The sequence below is a fragment of the Prinia subflava genome, chromosome 6 (genome assembly GCF_021018805.1).
Source record: "Prinia subflava isolate CZ2003 ecotype Zambia chromosome 6, Cam_Psub_1.2, whole genome shotgun sequence".
NCBI classification, from domain to species: Eukaryota; Metazoa; Chordata; class Aves; order Passeriformes; family Cisticolidae; genus Prinia; species Prinia subflava.
This window is the reverse complement of record NC_086252.1, coordinates 12,595,528-12,610,271: the sequence shown is the minus strand read 5'-3', so window position 1 is coordinate 12,610,271 and position 14,744 is coordinate 12,595,528. Positions and strand designations below refer to the sequence as shown.

At 39.1% G+C, this 14,744-nt stretch overlaps 1 long non-coding RNA gene across 3 annotated transcripts in view; it reads left to right on the top strand.

Moving 5' to 3' along the window:
• Positions 1–234: 234 nt before the first annotated feature.
• Positions 235–14,744, top strand: part of LOC134552039 (uncharacterized) — a 131,912-nt gene continuing 117,402 nt past the window's right edge. Inside the window, exons 1-3 of one of the 3 annotated variants that reach the window (XR_010080747.1) lie at positions 235–353; positions 7,244–7,360; positions 9,139–9,206. This is a non-coding gene — a long non-coding RNA (uncharacterized LOC134552039). The remainder of the gene's footprint in view (positions 354–7,243; positions 7,361–9,138; positions 9,207–14,744) is intronic. The other 2 variants (XR_010080748.1, XR_010080746.1) reach the window with 2 other exon arrangements.

The following is a 14,744-nucleotide window of genomic DNA, read 5'->3' as shown; positions in this document are numbered from 1 at the left end:
TGAACCCTTAGCTGCAATTTTGCATGGCAAATGCAGCTGCATTTTGCTAGTGAGGTGATTCCATCTACAATCTGCTTTTATAGCCCAGGCTTTGGTTTTGTTAATGTTTTTAAAGTGCTTTGAATTAAATGGCATAGAAATTTCTATTATTCTAACATCTGTTCCTCCCTGAGAGTTTGTGTAACCTGAAGGAGCTGTGCAACTTTAAACCAACACCATAGCCTGCGTCCCTGTGAAAGAATGAGGAAATCTGTTGGTTATGTTTCTGTGGTTCCACACTGCTGTTTGCATCATGCCTTCGCTTTTCCATCAGCAGGGAAGGTCTCAACAAATTCTCTCCGTTTATGGAAACAGTAGGTTTTGGACAGTGTTGAAAAGTCTGGGGGGTGGCTGTGGTGGTACAGTTGCAGATGAAAGAAAATATTCAGCTTGGCACCCTGGGTCTCTCTTATGCTGACAAGGACATGAAAAGGTTTCAGGCTTTCTGCCATTTCTTACCCTAAGTATAGCCTATCCTTTTGATATTTATCCATTGTACTGCTTCTTGATCTCCTTTACCTTATGAAACGTTTCCAAGATGTCTTTTCACACCCCAGTTTCTTCTATAAATTCCCTTTCCAAAGCTGTTACCCTGGATTATGGTAAACTCTCCCAGCTTGAAAGGAAAACGTCTGTGTTTTGTACTTTTAAAAGTATTGTGTACATTTGTGGTACTGTAGTATAATTAGTATGAATAACGTGGGAGTTTGTCTGGGATATAGACAAATAACTTTTATATTCAGACTGTGTTGGGGTGGGAAGCAGATTGCAGCTATCTGCTAGCTGTTGCTCACATAGAACCATCCTCACTATTTATTATGATGGTCTGAAAGAAGCTTAATTGTAAATCATTACATGGAGGTATAGCTTGTTTGGATGTATAGCTTGTTCAGATTGACTGGCAGCCTGTGTGTAAAACGGGCCTAGGGCTGGAACAGCAGAATTATTGCAAAGCCGGACTGAGCTGGGTTGGCACTGAGGTGTGGGAAGCTCATTTAATGCAAGTTGTAGCTGGTGGTATCAGTGCCTCCCTTTCATGAATGCAGTTTAACTTTGCTGCCAGCCTGGCAACTTCCCACTGGGATAATGTAATGCAGCTGCAAGATTATTTTGGCTCTGTGCTAACTCCTTCCCATGCCTTTTTTTAATAGTCTGTCTCCTGCCTTTCCCCATTCAGTCATAAAACCTTTCCTAACATTTGTTCTACTTTTAAGAGCTAGTAAGGGCATGGCAGTTGATAACAGAGCCAACACCCTTCCATAAAAATGCACTTTTCAGCAGTGAAATCTGCTGCCTTTTGGGGAATTTCAAGAGTTGATGCTGGGGAAACATGTTTTGGGTTGTTCTCTTGCTCTGCTAGCTATCCCTCATATCACAAAATTGGCCAAGATGCAGGGTCTGTGTTTCTGTAGCTATTTAAAAACTGGACTGAGACTTTGAAATGGAATAACAATCTAGCTTGCCTGAGTCTTGATCCACTTAAAGTGGTATGAAAAGGCCCGAGATCCACTCTTAGAAAACAAGGGGTTTTCAGATTATGGGTACTTCTATAAGAATCAGGGCCAAGTTTGGCTCTCTAGATTCTTCACACATAGTCTTGAGTGTTGGTTTAACCTCATTGTCACAATTATTTTGTAACAAAAATAATTATTGATGTTGTAAGTCATGTATCAATTATAGTGAATGAGATTTGTTGTTTTAATCGTAACTAAAAGAGGCTCAATTTCTATTGCCTGGCTTTCCAGTTCTTACCCATCAATGCAAAGAATTTGAGATTATAGTTAAGCTTCTTACTTCTTTCATAGTGTTAAACCCAGCTTTTAAAATCAGGATAAGGCCCTCTTTCAAGGCTTTCAAGGCAATGAGGAAATGATCAGAATTAGGGTAAGGCAAAGGTAGCTGACTACACTCTGCCTTTGACTGCATTCTTTTTCAGAACCTGCAACAAAACTCTCACAACTCATCCTTTCTCATGTGATTATTTTCTTCTGGAATTTGACTTTTAAATAAAAATTTATATAATTTCGATTTTTTGTGTGGAAACCATACATATGGAGGAATGTAAACTGTAGCAGAGACGGTGTTAGTGTCTTCAGGGGCTGAAGCAATAGACCAGGGTGGTGAAAGCTTTCCTGCTGCTTAGTTAATTCCTTACTTTTTAATGGCACTTGAGGGGCCCAGGTAAAACTTTCAAAGAACCCGGACTGATCTCAGAGGGAAAGGAGACTGCTTTTGTATATCTGCCCTTTTTTCTGAGCAAGTAGATGATGATTTCAGCTGCATTAGTAGGAACCATTTCTCTCTACAGCCAATGTGGTAAATTGTTCCAATTTCTCTTCTAAAGTTCTTTCCCTGTCCTTGTCCTGACAAACCATTCTTGTAAAGGGAGATCTCTTTCTGCCACTTTTGTTGGTGCCTTTGTGTTACAGATTGTTTGGAGTGCCTTTTCAAAACCTGCGATTAAGACCCGCAAAAGATCTGGGAGAATTTCTTTGTCTTGGTTTTTCCTAAGTCATCCGGGGGACTCACAGGCAGGCCCCGTTCTTTGCCTTGTGCCTTCCTGCTCTAGTCACTGTGGGGTCAGAAGGAGACAGGGGTCAGACATGAAGATCCGGGCTAAGAGTTAAAATAAACCCTTGGGAGAAATAAATTTAGACATATAATAGTTCTTCAGGCTTTCAAAAAAATACTGAGCGGGCTGCTGATAGAAGCAAGCTCAGTGTCTCAGTGTCCTTAGGACTGACTGAATATTGGGAAATCCAGCTTTTGATTTGTGTTTCTTAAAAAAGATTTGTCCCTGCTGTCTGGACAGCATGGAGTAGGAAAGCAGCAAGAGGTTGTCAAAAGATGTGTATTGAAAGTAACTGGTCAGCGTCTGGAGGGTGCCGTGTGCCCTCACCAGCGAGTAAAGGCAGACATCTGTAGGATGCTTCGGGTTCCAGAGATGTTTTTATGAATGAAAGGTGCTTATGGCTGGAATGCATGCTGGAATAGGCAGTGCTAATGGAGTCTCTATAAACTCCTTATCTTCACTAGTAAATCTGCCCCCAAGATAAATGTTTAATAACATTCCAATTTGGTTGTACTTGCTAAAAGTGATTGAACTAATGACCCATAATCCAGTAGATCCATTTGTAGTGAATAGCACTAAGGGTTCAGTCCCGTGCTGCTGATTTAGCAGGATGTCTGCTTAATTTACCACATTTCACTGTTGCAGCACTTGCTCACTGATCAGACCAAATAATTTACCTGGCACTGAATGTAGTCCAACCTTTCAGTTCCGAAAGGGCAACTATTTCTTTGTATGTGTAAAAGCTAACAAAAATCTCACATGCTCTTGGGAATCAGTGTATGTGTTAGAGGCAAAAATTTGAATAGTTGTTTTGTTATGCTTCAGTCAGATGACAAATGTATGTGGTAGTACTGCCTGCACAAACTTCTGATGCAAATACTTGTGAATATGGGTCTGAAATTTGCTTTGGTCAATAATTCCTCTGCACTCAACCTTTTCCTGCAAACATTAGAGAAAGGTGGAACTATGGCTAAAGTAAATTCGTACCACACTTCAAACAAATACCTTAGAATTCTTTCTATTTGGCAAATGAAGTGCTCCTAATCACTTCAGTGGGGATCCTGTCGGGTTTAAGGAATGCAGTATCTTGACCTAAGACCCCTGCTAACGCTTACGTAATGAGACCCACTGAACCATGTGGGACTACTTATGCACATGATTAATTTTATGGACAACTTTATGCAATATGCAGGTCCAGGACAGCAGTTCTAACTGCAGTCATCGATTTTTGATTGCAAAGTAACAGACTTCAATATGAAGCTAGAGTGACAGGGACCCCAGTTATGTTCTCCTGCTGCTTCACTGTGGATGGTCTCCTCTTCCTTCTAATTCAACTCTTGTAGAGAACTGTTGCTTCCATAAATCCTGCAAAATCTTTCAGTAGCTGTTTACTCACAAGTTCTTTGTTAGATTGAAATGACTAGTCTTTGTTCCAGGAACTTCCTGTAAAAAAAAGAAAAAAAAATCATAAATAAATAAGCCCCCCCCACCCTTCTGCCATCACTCAAGTATTTGCTTTGTTGCTAATTTCTGCAGTTCTGAGTAATGATGATTGAAGTGGATGAAGCTGTGTGGGGAGAGAAATAACTATTTTTATGAGATAATTTTCTCAAGACTTTTTTCTTTTCAAGCATTGCTCGTAAGTTTGATGTGTTTTATTGCCAACACTTTATATAAAAACTGTGTGGAGGTAACTGATCCTGATACCTCAGCTTGTATTCTCTGGTTTTGCAGCCTTGCCAGTAGCACCTTACTGAAGATCTGGACTGAACAGTTACTGGTAGAAATAATCTTCCCACTGTTACTAAGTAGACTTTAATTTAATAGTTTGAGAGACCAAGTGAAGCTCCAGGATGGACACAGCAAAACAGTGAGAGCAAAAAAGATTCCCTTCGCAGGCTGAGAGTTCTGTCCTACACTTATGGTGATAATGCCTGATGCATCAGAAAGTTTGCAGCAAAACTGAAGCATTTCGTATGCTTGAATTCAAAGGCTTCACTATATACACACTTCTAAAAAGTTATGAGTATATGAAGCAAGCCCAATGCAAGAAAGAGAAGTAGGCTAAACAGACAATATTCTTCTTCTGTTCCCTTTTTGATCCTTGCAGTGAATTACACAAGTTTCCACCTTCTAAGCTTTGTGTAGGATCATGCACAACTTCCAGTGTAAGCATACTTGCTTAAACCTCTATCTCAAGGTCTGTTTTCCTGCCCACTATCCTTCATATCTGTCTCTATTTAATCTAGCTGGTTACAATCCACAAACCTGATCAGGAAAAACCTGCTTCCTCAGCTGAGAGTCAGTGGTTGTTGTATCTCATTTCTTTAGGACTGGCTCTTATTGCAAGTTCACTGAAAATTTCATTGTCTCCTCAGTGTGACAGGGTAGAGTCTAATTTAGATGATCTGCACGAGCTACAAAGGAATATACGTAGGGAGAATGACCAGCACATTGTTGGAAAATGTAAGTCCAAGTTTCTCTAGGGGAAAATCTGTAGGGAATAGCAGGTTGGCCTATTAGACTGACTGATATAACTGGGAGGAAGGAGAATAGATAAGCTTTTGGACCTGCAAGCCCTTTTCCAGGTCTACTGATTACCTACCCACTTAATGCAGTTTTTGTTTATGTTTTCTGATAAATGCTTTATGTGTTAATTCATACTGAATTTTTTAAGGAGGTGTGGCTTGTACCTTATTACTCATTTCTTCTGTCAAAGAGATTTTATGTGAATATCTGTGAAGATTATATCGAGTTTAAAAAGGTAGTTCAAAGCTTTCTACAGTGAAATTGAGACCATCTAGATCAGGGCCTATGTAGTTCTCCTTATACTGCTTATAAAGTGAGCTTTAGTGGCATTATTGTTTAAAAATCAAAATCACAAATGCAGTAAGCAAGTCAGCTAGACTGGCTACGCTGACAGGTCCAGAAACAGAAATTGATTTGTTTTCTCCCCCCTAGTTGGGAGCCAGCATAAACAGTGCCAGGTTCCAGGTACAAAAACCTACTAACATGTGAATGATACCTGCAGAACGGATGGGGTCCATGTGGATCTCAGACTGCTTTGATGAAGCAGTGGCCGAGGCAGTTGTGTGGTGGTGGGCTCGAGGATGAGACTGGCCAGGGTCCAGGTAAGCTCACTCTGGTGAAATAAATAACTCTGTGGAGGGTCTGCCCCCTCTCTGCTGTGAGTGCAGGCAATGCCAGGGGTAGGTTGCATTTTCCATGTTTCTTTTGGAGGAGGCTGAACTGAGAGATTTGGTTATCAGCTGAGGGAAGGCAGCTGTCTCCAGCTGTCTGACTGAGTGTGCTTACACAGGTGGGCTCCATAGCTAAAGCACTGGCTGCACCCAGAGTAGGGTCACAGTCACAAACTCCTACAGGAATGACTCAGAACTGTAGCTGGCCAATTTTAATGTGACAGTCCATGAAAAAGAGCTTGCCCTTCCCCCTTTTGTCTGAGTCCTCTTTACTTCTCAAATTCTTGCATAAATTCACTTGGTTCATCTTGTGTGATAATCTTCAAGTGCTGCTGTGAAAGTCAGGAATAACTTAAGAACTCTTCCAGCTTTAGTGCCTTTTTTTTTTTTTCAGTCTACTTACTAGTGAGTAGCTTGCCAAAGCTGCCCAAACTTTTAACGAGGCAGTAGTGTACCTTTTTAGTTCTAAATGGAATGTTGTGTGTTGTTTCTTTATAATACAGAATTAAAATAACATCAATTATAATTTTGTGCCTTTTCAAGTATCTATACCTTTTCTACAATCTGCTAACATGAATAAGAAATGCAAAATGATCATATAAGAAGTCTGTTCTAATTATAAGTATATTTTTATTCATATAAAGCACTGTTCTAGTCACCTTGAAATTTCCCTCCAGAGAATAGCTGCTAAAAATTTCATATGCTTTTGCTCTAAAATACTGGTTTGCCCTGTAGCTGATTATCCTGTAACAGTAAATAGAAAGACTTTGCCTTATATGTGGTACAATGAGGAAATTCTTGATATTCTTGTAGACCAGTAGCATTAACATTTTTTGCAGTAGGAGGGCAACTTGATGTCTGTGACCTGTTGACTTTTACTTGTTTTTTAAAAAAGCCTTCAAAATCCCTTGTGAACCTCTTGGTTAGAATGAAAAAAAAAAAGAAACAAAACCAAAAACCACATCCACTGTTCTTTAGTAGAGACTGTTTCTGAATACTTAAAAGCTCTAAATAAAATTGGAACAGCTTTCTTATTCCTACTTGGAAGAAAATCTATGTTCACACCTTGATTAACCTGCAAGCCAGTTGTTTTAAGATGTTGACTCTAGTTTACTTTGTTGTTGCATGACAAATCTGTTAGGATTTTTTCCCCTCAAATGAAGTTTTGATACAGTTTGACATAAAATTCTGATACTTTTTTCACATATATAGAATTACTAAACATAAGCACATCATTGTAAATATAAAATCTTTATCTCAGGAATGGACATCCTTCTGTAGAGTTGACAGCTGTAGTATGTGAAGGCAAAAAGCATCAGCTGTGCACTCGACTTCTAAGGTCCACTCAAGATCCTTCAGTGCTGGGACTGTTGCAGGAAGCCTTTAATTTTTAAGGAGCTTTTCACTAATGGAGATGTTCTTGCTTTTTCAGGCGTCTTTGAATCCTGCAGAAACTGAGTGGCTTCTTGCTGTGGAATAGAATATGGAAGGTACTGAAAGCTGCCTGTGGTGGGATATGGCTGAGATCCCTGTACACACATACAGGAAGGTAAACTGTGATGATAGCAATGTCTCACCTCAGGGGACTGGTAAAAATATGATGATACTTAAACTGTGAGAGAACCTGCATCAGGTGGGCTTTCCTCTGAATCACAGAGTGAAAGAGAAGAGACCATACAAGAGTTCTTTGCAGGGAAAGTCTGCTTTGATGACCAAAGAACTCTGAATGGCAAATGCATGTCACAAATGTGCAGTGTCATCCTGTGGTGTTTGGGTGCTAGACTCTGATATGGCCATCTGTAGTCTGAAGGGAACAATGCAAATGGTTGTTAACAAATGTATAGGTAAGAGGACTAACTGGACAGAAACTGCTGAACTATTTCAGTCCCACAAAGAGATGAGTGGACTTAAGATGTTGCTTAAGATAAGTGCATTTCAAAGAGGAGGTGGTGCAGAAGCTTCAAAAGGTCTCCCAAGGATCACCTGAGAGAACTCCTTACCCTCCTGCACTAGTGGCAGTTTTACCATTGGGTTCACAAGGTCAGGATTTTGCCCTGGGAGTTAAGATCAGAGAAATCTGTGTTCTAGTGAGCAATCTCAAAGCAGAGCTGTGAGCTTTTCCTAGGATCCTTAGCTGCAGTACCTACGGTAACTTGAAATGAAGGACATGTTCAGTTAGTGATAATTGCTGCAAGGAAAACCATTTCCAGCCTTTCCCTGGTCCCCAAAAATCACCATCATTTAGATTTAAAGAATAAGTTTTCTGATGGGAAAAATAAGTATATAAATGCTGCCTTGCAGCATTTAACTTCTCTGGTTTTAGTGAAAATGTTTGTGGGGCTTTTTACTTGTGCTCAGAAGGATTGAATTGGTGAGATCGTTTGACCAGCATGTTAAATTTGGAACCTGGGAACAAACATTTCTGGAGACAAAAAATATAATCAATGCTGATTGTAGAGTTCCAGGGTACATGCACGATAGGCTGTCAATTTTTCAGTAATTACTTTCTGAAGTAATTATTGGAAAGATTTTAAGGTTTTAAGATATGATTTAATTGACAAATAATATAATAAATTAATTTTCTGTCTTGGAACAAAGAAAAAAGTTCTCCTTTGTAGAAAAATCTCATAATGAAGAAAATATGTGCTCTACGCACAACTTTTAAAGTATTCCAGTCATTTATTTGTGTATCATCACATTTTACCTCATTGAATATTAATCTCAAAGTTCTTGATTTCAATTTATTATGGGAATACTGATTTCCATATTTGTTATTTATTGATATACCTAATGTAGCTTGGGGGAAAGATCCGAAATGCAACTCAGCAGTTTCAAATATAACTTAACAAATAAAAAACATTCCAAAATTATTTCTCTTATAAATTTTGAGTCCTTGAACACTTGATATACCTGCAGGATTTTTTTTGACTGTTATAGAACTTACAGGAATAATGCTTGTAACTGAAAATTACTGAAACAGTGGGGTTTATGGCTTGTGATTTTTTTCAACACCTAAAACCTTTCTGTTATAATGCATTATTCCAACAGTAAACACAGGAAAAAATTTAGAACACTTTCTTGCAAAGCTGAAATGTGCTTATGTATTGGAGTAGACACCTAATGTCTTTTGATGAATAAGGTGAATTTTTTTTATTATTAGTGTACTTCACACTGTGCCTGTGAAAAACTCTCAGATTTAGTCAAGTTATAAGCCTTTGAGAAATTTCTGTTTACATTGTCCAGTGATGTTTGTAAATGTGAGCTGGAGAAAATCCATTAACTGCTTTCCCATGTCTTTTGTCTTTCTTTCCCCTGTGTTTTATCCAGGGTTGCTTCTCCTGTAAGGGTGCTTTACCTAGCCCACTATCCACTATGCACATAAAACTTGAAAATTCGTAAGTTACAATTTAATGCACTTTTAATAGATGTTCTTAGCAAATGATAAGATAGTGATGCTTTTTATTTTTGCATTTCAGAGCATCAAGGGTCTAACCCTATTTCCACTGTAGTACAGAGTACTTTTCTACTTGGGATTACATCCCAGTATCTTAAGAAGGTACACTCTGTTGAGGTTTATTGCTGTAGTTTAAAAATATTTGAATGGTTGTAGGATCTTGACTTCTATGACCAGGCATCTGATGAAGATCTGTCTCTTTTTTTATTATCTCAAACAATATTCTACAATACTAATCCTGGCTGCAAAGTAACATTAATGCTTAATAATTTTACACAAAGTCAGATATCTTCAGCTGTAATGATGGTTCAAAATGGTTTAAATGGTGGCAGAAGAATTATTTTGGCAAATACCTATGCTCCGAGCCTTATCTTTAGAAGAAAGAGCTACTGCTGTTTGCATTCGTGTGTTTTTATGGTGCCATGCATGTGACATTTCTTACCGATGGGGACACTTTTAACAGTGTGCTAGAATTTTTTTTCCTGTTCATTTAAAAGGGTTGTTTGAAACCTTCCATTGTCTCTTCCTAAAAATAAATGTTTTTCACAGGTGTTCTGCTAAACAAATACTGCTGGGAGGTTTCTGGGGATGGGTTTTTTTGCTGCTTTTAAGCTACATTAATAAGGCTTGGTCTTTTTGGTAATACAGTTTTAACTTAAAATATAACATCTATCAACAACAATATGTATATTGTGATCTGAATGAGTTCTTTCCCCCAGTACAGTTAGAGCATATGTCCTCATCCTGTGCAGTCTAGAGGGTGCCTTGTTAGATTTGGGTAAAGAGGCTGTCAGTGCACTTGCCTGTCATGAGCCTGACTTTGTTTATGCAACAGAAATGAGATGCGTTCTCTTGCTTAGAGTGAGAAGAGCATCTATGCTCTCCCTTTGAATTCCTTTAAAAGAATTTGAAGTCGTTAAAGGACACTTCAGTGTATTCAGAAAAGTGCTCTGTGATTAACTGATCTGTAGCTCATACAAAGCCCTCATATCAAACACAGAAGATGTACAGTTCTTCACTTCTGAAACCCACTGCAAGAGACCAGAGGAGAATAATTACTTGTGAGGAGGTAGCTGCTTGCAGGTAAGGCTTGTCTTCAGCAGAACCTAAGGAAAGTGGTACTCATTTACTTTGACTCCAGTTCATCTGTGTGTGTGGGGTCAGGCCTCTAGAGCAAGACTGGCTGAGAGGCAGAAAGTTCATGAGCACAAGTGTTTCCACTCTGTATGGAATAAGAAAAATTAAACAAAGTTGATCCTTCATAAGCACAAATACCCAGGTAACACAGAAGAATGTACAGAAATCATGTACAAGTTGATAAAATCTTGACTATCACTTATTGTAGAACTTTCTTTGAATCCTAGCAAATGAGTAAATGGTCTTGTAAGAAACTTAGTTAAAATAGACTTCCTGGCTGCCAGCTTTGCACATTGCTCAAGGAAGTAACAAAAACCTTGTTACACTGCACCATTTCCCCTACCCCACTGAGTTTTCCCTGTATCGTTTGTGGGTAGAGCATGAACTGTGTGTGTAACTGCAGGCATTATTTGACCTTTTGAGACCTTTTCCACTACAAGTGATACAAGAAAAGTCACATTTGATGTTCAGGTACCAAACCAAGTACCTGATGAAGTTTGAAAAACACAGTTAGAGAAAACATATTTTTTTGCTGACACATGGCTATGCTAAATGAAGTGCTCTGTCCTGTTAAAACTCAGAGCAAACCCTTTTACCAGTATAAGGAGGCAACACAGAGTATGTGTCAATATTTTGCAGGATAATGCAAAATACCAGGAGAAGAAAGAAGGAGGAAAATGTTGTTTTCCTCAGTAAGCTATTCCCTTTCTTGCCAAGATTTGCCAAGCCCTGCACATAGAGCATTAGATGTGCAATCGACTCTGTGCCAGAATTTTACATACGTTGCAGAAAATGTGGCAGCTTTTACCAGCCCTGCTTTCATCCATTATGTGGATGAAAGCCCTGCTGGTTTCTCAGGCGGTACCCTCAGTTCCACAGCAAATGTGCCAGGTATTTTACCTGGTGTGTGGCAGCCTGGAGCAATGGGCCTGTTTGTGGGCTTGCAGTGTGCAGGGTACTGTGATCTGTCCCCCAGGCAGTTCTGTGCGTTTGGCTTCTGACCGGGAGGGGTCCAGCACTGAGCTGGGGCTGGGGTGCTCTGCCTTGTGCACTGGAAAGAAGGGAAAATCCAAACCCATGGCTGCATGCCCTACAACTGTACTAATGGGAACATTAGAATATAAAAAGATGTGTATACATGGTGTATATAAAGGAGTTCTAATCCTCTTGGGTTTCCTGCTCTTTCATTAGCATCTGGCCCATGCGAACTTACAGAAATAAATCCTCACCCTGTTTTGCCTCTGCATAAAAGTAAAAAAACCCAAAAAACAGCTCCTACGGTTGCCGGGACTCCTACTGAATGTGTCAAACTAGTCTCCATAGCTTTACAAAAAGGAGTAATTACAGATTCCTTTCATAGGGCAAACATGCAGCAGTGGCTTTACTTTCTGCTTTTCCAGAAGGGCACCGTGTACAATGCTTTTGGGGACAGCTTTAAAGGTGAGCAGTGTCTGGAAGGATGTCACTGCTGCTGGGAGCTTTAACACTGGGCCTGCTCTCCTGGCATGCCAGATCTTTCTTTAAGCTATAGGTGCCAGGAGACCCAATGCTAGAATTGATGTTTTTGGGTATATAGCTCATCATCTTCAGCAGAAAGGGCGTAGCAGAGAAAATAATGAAATGCTGCATAAAATGGATACACTTCTAAACAGGAAAAACAACTAATAATCCAATAAAGGCATTTAAAAATTAATAAATATGTAAGGTAACTTGGGATTTCCACACAGCTAATTTCTATCCATGGCTATCTCATCAATCTCTACTTTTGCAGGCATTTTCAAGTGAAGCTTTTTCTTTAATGTTATAAATGCCAATCCAATATTCCAATAAAAATAATAATTTGATTTATTAACAAAAATCGAATCACAGAATTTCGGTAAAAACACAGCCAGCGGAAATACTTGACAGAGTTTTTCCCGGGAAAATGCCAAGGGTGAGCCGTGAGATACAGAGCTTGGCAGCCTGCTATCTCCCCAAACCACTCACAAATTTGCCATGTTCTAGGCTTGGTTTTTATACTCTTTATTCTGCCTCTGGCAATATTCTCCCCATAGTTTCTGTTAAGCACCGGCAATTAAGAGTGCGTTCATTAGGCCCTGAAAGAGTCCCTGGCTCCGTATTCAAGAGGTGATTTAACGGCCGTAGCAGCGTGGATGGCTTGGTGAACCTAGTCGGGGTGTAGGTGGTCGATGTTCATTGTCTTCTTCTGACAGCGTTTTTGCCTTGTATTTTTCACCTTCTATTTCTGGACCGGGAAAATCAGGAGAGGTGCTCAACGGGGATCTGTGAGGCACGCGGGTGGAGCACGTACACATCTATCATACATTTATACAGTATATTATAGTTTCCGGTTTATAATTATCCATAAAACATGAATTAAATAACCCTATTTTTCACATTTAACAATTAATGATCTGAAAAGATGAGCAATTACAGTAACTTAATAGAGATTCAAATAATGTTTGTTAAACAAAAGTAACAATTGTAGTATTACTGCAAAATTTAACTCATGGATCTTCTACTGGATTTATAGGGGCATGTAGAAAGGTATTTTTTATAGTATCCTTTAGAGAATGATAATAGACACCATGTTTTTCCTTTGCTGTTCGAAATAAGAGCTCTTCTGTCTTCTATTCCACTGGGTAACATGTGCACTGTTGAATACTGAATTTTTAATGTCGATCACTAACTTACAAAAACAATCTCTGCTTTACTGACCTTAATACTTGTGAAGAATTAGGTACACAACCACTTTCTGAACACTTTCTGTTCTTATATGGATATTCTAATTCAGGATTTCCTTTCCAGAAACAACTTATTTGCTATTATGAAAGTTTTAATGAGGCAGTATTAATTGATAGGTTTTCCCCTTTTTATAGAAAATCTGTGTGGATTTCAGTCACCTGAATAGCTGTATAGCAGCACAAACACACTTGAAATAGCCTTAAATGAGTTCATTTGAATGGTATAAATAGTTTTGCTTGTGATTTATCTTTTTTAAAAGCTATAAAATGCATGTAATTGACCTGCTGAGGGGTGTTGTGCCATTCAATAGGGCACATACAGAGCACTAGGAAAGGGAGCACTTGCCCTTCTGGCTTAGTTCCTGGTCAGTTTGTGCATTCTCTCCACTGAAACTTCCTCTGAAATCTCTGGTACAGTGCAGCATTAAAAGCATGTGCAATGCCTTTCCCATCTTATGGAAATGTGTACCATTCAACAAAGATTTGAAAGCATTTTATGTACGTAAAGTCTTATTTTTTAGATGTCTTCAGTGTCTTGAGTCTTCTAAAGTGTTGATATTAACTAATGCTGCAACAGAGATAGTAATTAGATTTTGCTGTCATCTGAACAGCAATTGATAACTATTTTGGACTCTCTGATGTGCTTGCAATCAGGTGCCATTTGCTGAGGGATGAGATTTGGTTGTGAGTAGCTAGAAATTTGCTAGATTTATAACGGAAAATAAATCTGTGGGGCTAACATTAGGCAAAGCAGACTTTTTAATGTAGGCTGATTGGCCTTTTTTCATGGTCCTTCATGCTTGTGTTCATCCTTTCTCCTGCCTTCCTCTCCTCCAGAGCCTTGATTTCCTGTTGGGGGCCAGGTGAAGGTACCTTGGTGTGTGCCTGGACAGCCTCCAGCGGCCATCTGGTACTGCTTAGCTGGAGCTTCTGGCCCAGAAATGAGATCAACACTTTGTCATGGCCCTCATCTTTGCTTTGTATGTGTAACAAAGAGCTCCTGAAGTAAAGAAATGAGAGCAAGTCAGCATTTTTGTGATTCACTCCCTTAACCACTTTCTTGGAAAAGAAAAATCAAGTATCTGTGTTCATACTATCCTTTTGTACTGTTTTGGGAAGACTCCGCTCAGCAAAGTCAAAAGGCACAGTAGCTCTGAGTGGTATCTTTAAATCTTTGGTGATATTAGGAACCTGACAAATACAATATAATTTTTCACCCTTGTGCAATCCTGAACTGGCAATTGCCAATTAGAATCACTCACCAGGCTGGAGTCAATTAGGAGCCCTTGCTAATATTTGTTTTGTAATGTTTCTAATCTTAGAAATTGGGGAAGAAATGGTGTATCTTGCCTGTATGACATAGATATAAACATACCTCTTTCATTCCTCTTTCATTTCATGATGGACTTCTCCACACAGGATTTTCCTCTTCTCCCTCAACTATCTTTGATTAATAAGTAGTAATAGGCATTTTATTCAAATAAGGAATGTCTGTTAAAGGAACTGGAATTTCTTTAATACCAGTCAATGAATGCCACTCATTTTAAGTTGATCAGGAATTGCATGTGTGTGGAATCCAGCCCTAAAGTAATAAGGAC